The sequence below is a fragment of the Emydura macquarii genome, unplaced genomic scaffold, assembly GCF_026122565.2.
Source record: "Emydura macquarii macquarii isolate MOO-44397 ecotype Brisbane River unplaced genomic scaffold, CSIRO-AGI_Emac_v2 contig_2768, whole genome shotgun sequence".
Classification (NCBI taxonomy): domain Eukaryota; kingdom Metazoa; phylum Chordata; order Testudines; family Chelidae; genus Emydura; species Emydura macquarii.
Window position 1 is genome coordinate 48,928,040 of NW_027132905.1, and position 6,000 is coordinate 48,934,039.

At 56.8% G+C, this 6,000-nt stretch overlaps 1 protein-coding gene across 1 annotated transcript in view; it reads right to left on the minus strand.

Annotated features, from left to right (window-relative positions):
- VWA5B1 (von Willebrand factor A domain containing 5B1) overlaps window positions 1-6,000 on the minus strand; it is a 63,407-nt gene extending 57,407 nt beyond the window's left edge. Inside the window, exon 1 of the mRNA XM_067567505.1 lies at window positions 5,966-6,000. The gene's annotated coding sequence lies outside the window, so the exon portion shown is untranslated. The remainder of the gene's footprint in view (window positions 1-5,965) is intronic.

Sequence of the window (6,000 nt, forward strand, 5' to 3'; positions counted from 1 at the left end):
TCAGGTGGAGAAGTTTTATGGGAGTGTGAATTGATGCATATTGATATTGAAGAATGGCAGCTGTGACCTGCAAAGCGCAGAGCCTTGTTTTAAAGAATAAACTTTATTACACGCCAACAAGCTTGAAAGTAGCATTTTACGCCCACTTTGCACAGCTGCAAGAACCTTATCCAGAGCTCACTGCAGTCCGTCAGTCGCTTTATTGACTGCAGTTTCCCTGGGCATTGTTATACAGCCCCTTTATCCTCTCCTGGCACTGTTTGCTGCTCCTGGTGATGTACATCTCTGCCAGTTGCTTGCCCACTCAATTATATACTAAGGTATTGAATATGACTGAGTTCAACTGGCTCTAGATCTCCTTCTCTTCCTGCATAGACACCAGGGGCTAAATGTCAGCCTTCAGCCAGCTGGGCGCATGCTGGTGAGACGGCATCCCCTGAGACATGCCGATGATACAACCCAGCCAGGTTGCAGAAGCAGATGATGTCGATTGTGGTGAAAATAGCATGCAACTGAGCGCCATGGTGCACGCAGCACTGTGCATGCAGGTAGGTGGCCCCCCTCACAATGGAGCATAGAAAGCAGGCCTGCCAGACCCCCTAAGCAATGCCTTGTGGGACAACGAGAGGATTATCTGCATGGCTGACCCATGACACCAGCCAGCGCTATCCACGCTGCTGGTGGAGAGTGGCATTTTGGCAGACCACCCAGTGGCTGGCCTTACTCGAAGGAAGGCTAAACTACACTGTGCTTGGCCCTTTGGAGTATGGCCATTGGGTGTATTTCAGGCATGCTAGGAGGATCGTACGGGGACTGGCTTGCCAAAGTTCTCAGGTGTCAGCAAGCTCTGCCTGCACTCTGAGTGCTGCACGCTCCAGCTGTTGCTCTGTCCAGCCCATGCTTCCAGTGGGATGGGCTCGAGTTAACCGCAGCCACCTGCAGCTCAGTTGTCCAGGCCTGGGGGAGTTTCGCACCCCAGGGATTTCACTGGGAGATCTGGGGTTGTTCTCGGACACAATGGACAAGCTCTGAATAACTGCAGAGTGAAACCACTGAGTTTTGTGTGGCTTCCCATAAGAATCACGAGCTCGGGGAGAAGGTTCAGGTCTGCATGAAACTCAGGCCAGGTTTGAACCCGATGAATCTGGCCCAAACACCGGGCTTGTCATTGAACCCTTTTGACTTTCAGGCTTCTGAACAAAAGTTTTCTCCTCCTGTATCTACAGTGTCCCCCTCTGGGGCCCATATTTCGGTCCTAAAACCCTTCCTCATTCTTTCCCTGCTCCATTATTTTGATTCTTTGGCTTGGCTGGACACATCGCTGTCCCGCTGCCCTTGAAACCCTTATAGTGATTCCATTCATGGCTTTCATTGCCCTGAGCTCAAGGTGTCTCAAGGCAGTCTGGTTTCAGTTCTGTCCATCCATACCTCCCAGCCTCCATGGCATCCAAGTAGGAAGCTACCCAGAGTCTCTAGCATGTCTTGTAACAGGAGGATTCACAGCCTGATGGGGCAGAGAAAGCTGAGCTGCGCTGGGGGTTGTAACTCCATCCAGAACGCTCAGCTTTGGAACTGCAGTGTTAATAATCAACTGATAACTTGAATATTTGCAACGGAGCTAGCATTTAAAGTGATCCCCCTTCTGCTAGTCTGAGCTCCAGATGATGGGATGGGATGGGACATTTAGACCCTAAATCAATCCCCTTTCCAAAATGCAGCCTGCTGCCTTTAGCATTTCCTCACTGCTGCCACCAGCCTTTAGCATCATGATGAGGCAAAGATGGAAAAGACCTTTTAGGACAAGGGCCTTGTCTGCTTTTTCCAGCACTTAGCACAATGCAGCCTGATTTTGACTGACTCCTCAGCGCTACCGTAATATAAATAATAATAAGGTCAAAGAGTCTGAAAAGCAGCCTCTTGGCTTCTACTAAGGGGCGGATCTGAAATTAAATTGCTTCTGTGCATGATCTAAGCCAGACTATGCCTGGCTGGCCCCTGTCATTAGTCACACCTCTGTGATTTTCTTGAATCCACCCATACGATAGCAGCATTCCACCACTGAGCTCTGAGAACTGGAGTACTGCTCTCACGTTAGCTATTTCATCAGCACCCCCTGGTTGGAATTATTTCCCAGTAACTATTAAATAAAGAAGGATCATGTGCCGCATCATTGAAATGCAGCCATTTCTTGGGTGGAACCCAGAAACTATTTAACAGCACATAAGAATGCTATGCAACAGTTTAGGGCTATAAGTGAAGAACAGTGCATCCAATTAAAACTACAAGGGAAATTTTAGCCATGTGGAATGTAATTACCTGCCAGGAATAGGCCAAGATACCAAGGTTATCGCATCTACTGTTGCAAAAAATGCATTGGGATATTTAATGACCACAAGCTCTCAGTTATAAACCTAGTCAGAAAACTGAGCCCCACAACAGCACAGCACCTCCCTACTGCCAGACTGGGGCACTGAATCAATACTGGCTCAGGGGACCAATTGCACCATAGGGGTTTCCTTGGAGGTCTCCCGTCCAGATGCTGGCCAGGCGTAACCCTGAGATGTGATGAGATCATATCTCCAGATCTTATCCACATTCAAGCTGTTCTGATGAAGAGCCAGGCTTTTTTCTGCTGGGTAAATATTCCTTCAGCTTCATTCATGTCAATCAACACTGACATCCAGTGGCTTGTCAGGATGATTACACTCGGGCATTTCCTATAGTGATCTCTGAGCAGATCTCCCCGGTTCTGTTGTCTAAACTAAACATAGAATGGACCCGGTGCATTATGACCATTCGTTGTTACTGTGTGTCAAAGTGAATTCGGTGGCTGTGCCCATGGGATGGAATGGGAAAATGAAGCCCCATTCATCTGCAGAACCAGTCAAACCTGGGCAATAATTGCCATCATGACAATGCACCTAATCCTCTTTTGGAAAGCTCATTCCTGGGGCTGAGAAAGAAACTCCGTCTCCAAGGCCCACTCCGACCTTGGGTGTAGCACTGAGGCTGTCAGCAAGGGTGTCAAATGGTGCCTGTGCTCTATAGCACAGTAAGTTCCCGTTGGCCATTCTCCGTGTCAGAATTCAGAGTGAAGCACTGTCACGTCTTGCCAGACACCCAGTGAAAAGTGGAGCTGGGAGACACACCCAAGCTGGCTCCGATCCCGCCAGCACACTAAAAATAGCAGGGCAGCCACATACCAGGAGATTGCCCTAGAGACAGCGCGCTTCTCCTGCCCCCTGGGCAGCCTCTGCTACACCGCAATTGTTAGCGCACGAGCTCGATCAGTGCTATCTTATATCTACCCTAGCCGGAAATTATGTCTCCAGCTCCAGTGTGGACCTGCCCTTCGAGCAGGCCTACAACGCAAGTGAAGATGTGATTGCAGCATGGGTAGGGACACCCACCCTAGCTTTAATCTCGCTAGCATGGGTAATAGCAGTGTACAAGTGGCGGCCCGGCCTTCCGCACAGGCCAGACACCAGCGTACATCTGGGTGAGTTTCAGTGCTTTATTTGTGCCAGGGCTCGCTAGGGCTGAGTCCCGGCACCTCTGGCCGCTTGCCACATCATTTATGAAAGTAAAAAAATTGCTTGAGCCCCTGCACCCCTTTCATTACAAATTCAGCACTGGCGAGTTTGTATTGGTATTGTTAGCCCCTGCTGCCATGCCTACACTACTCTCATGAGCCATGCTAGCTGGATTAGAGCAAGCGCAGGCATGCCTGTTTGTGCTATGATCTCACCTGCACTTGCAGTGTAGACGTATACTTACACTCACCTTGTAGCTCCAGTTGGATACGGTATCCTTCACTCCCTGTCTTTCTGGCCAGGTGCTGTTAAAAACAGCTGCTGCGTTTCATCCCGTCCTCCCCCAGGGGTGGCTGCATTCCAGTGGTGGGTCTGGATACACTGAGGTGCTACCAAAATACTAACAAAGGGCTCCCTTCCAAGTTTGCTGGGTCGGTTGGTGATCCATGTCCCCTTGGATGGTGGCTGGGGACGGTTCCCTGATTGCTCCCCTGCCTGAGCTGGGGTGTAGATCTCCACTGGCCTAGGTAAGAGGTCAGGAGGTGAACATGCTCCAGCCTCCTTCCCGGCACTTGACTCTTCAGACTCCAGGCTGGGGTGGGCCAGGCAGGCCTAATGGGCAGAACAGCAGGCTGCAGCAGCTGCAGACCTCCCCTCCAGTGCCATGGCAGCCTGGCCGCCTTTTCTTGCCTGCCTTGATGGAAGGGGCAGTGCCAGGACTCTGAGCTTTGTCTCTATGCGCTCCCAGCCCTGATGATCACGGGGGAAGAGGCACTAGAAGCCGTGGATTATTTCACCCTAGATCTGTCTCAGGGGTTGACCCCAGGCCCTGCTTCACCCTGGAAAGTGGTGCACGCCGTGGGCATCCTCATTGGTGCCGGGTCTGTGTCCCACAGCAGTACCCCTAGGACTAATCCAGCAGACAGGGGTCCTGCCTAGTTTCAGTCTCTCTCTTCCCGGGCAGCCACCCCACTCCAGCCCTACACCCTGCTGGAAGGTTGCTCTGGGCCAGGCCAGTGAACCACCCCTGCCTCTCACAGGCCTTAGCCCACACCTGTGTGCCCCCAAAGTGCTGGAGCCCGCAGGAGGGGTCCGGCCTTCACAGCCAGCCCTGCCCCCGGCGGCCTGAGGCCGCAGGCAGGAAGGTGAGTCTTCGCAAGCCAGTTTTCAGGAGCGATCTGATCCGTAGCCTCCGCAGGGCCCCCCCCCCGCCCTCGGATCCCGACCCTGCCCGGACCTAGCGCCGGGGATGCTGGGCTGCTGCCGCCCGCTGCTCGGCCCCCACCCCAGCTGCGCTCCCATCCCACCCACCGACCCGCCACGGCCCGGCCTTCGTCCCCGTCCTGCGGGGCCAGCCTCGGGCCCCCCGGTCCGCTGCGGCAGGGCCCGATCCTGCGGCTGCCGTGCCGCCATCTCCTCGGGGGTGCAAGCGGAAAGTGCCGGGCCTCGACCTGCCCCTTGCACCATCGCTCAGCGCCAGGGACGGCGTCCGGCGCTGCATGGGCCGCTCGCCCCCCCCCCCCACATCAGCGGCCCGCAGGCGGGGGGAGGGGGGGAGGATTCCCGAGGGAGGCCGGAGCCAGTCCAGCCCCCCCACCCCCCGATCCGCCGGCAGTGTGGGTCGGGGGGGCTGCACTGGATGCTGCCCCCCCCTCCCCGCCCCAGGCTTCGCGCTGGAGGCTCCCCGCGCTGGGCAGGGGAGGCGGTGGCGCTTGTGCCGAGGTGCGGGACGGGGGGGGCCAGGGAGATGCACGACCCCAGCCCAGCAACCGGGGGAGAAGAAGGTGAGGGGAGCGGGGTGCTTTTCCTGGCCCCCCCCCTGCGCGGCTGGGCACCCCGCTCCGGGCCGGGCTGCTCCGGGCACGGCGGGGCTGGGCGCACGTCCGCGGGGAGAGCGAGCGGCAGGTGACACGCGTGGCTCTGGCTCCTGCGCGCAGGGGATTTTCAACCGCCGGGGCTGCGCGCTGCTGCTGCTGCGCCCCGGCACCGCGCAGCGGCCGGGCACTGCGCCCACGCGTCCCTCCCAGCCCGGCGGAGCGGCGAGCGAGCTCCGGGACCCGGGGGCGGAGGCGGCTGAAAGCTGGAGCCGGCTCCTTTCTTCCTTACCTTGGCGGGGGGGGAAAGGCCGGGACCAACTTCACCCGCGCCCGCCGGCTCCGGCCATGGTCCGAGCCCGGCGGCCGGTGCTAGCTTCAGCCTCCTCCGGTCTCTGCGGGGGAGACAGAGGCAGAGCGAGCTGGCCAGGCAGACAGGCGGGGGGAGCTCTGCACTAGAAGGAACCTCCGCAACCTGTGGCATTCAGCTAGCCCAGCGAGCCCCCCTTGCCCCCCCCATGTGCATCCTTCCAGCTCCCCCCCCCCCCGCCGCTCCCCGGGGGGGTCCTGGCTCGATTGCTACCTCCTCACCCAACCCATGAGCCGGGGCGTCCTTACCTAGCAACCTGCAGCCACATGTGTCCGTCCCTCTG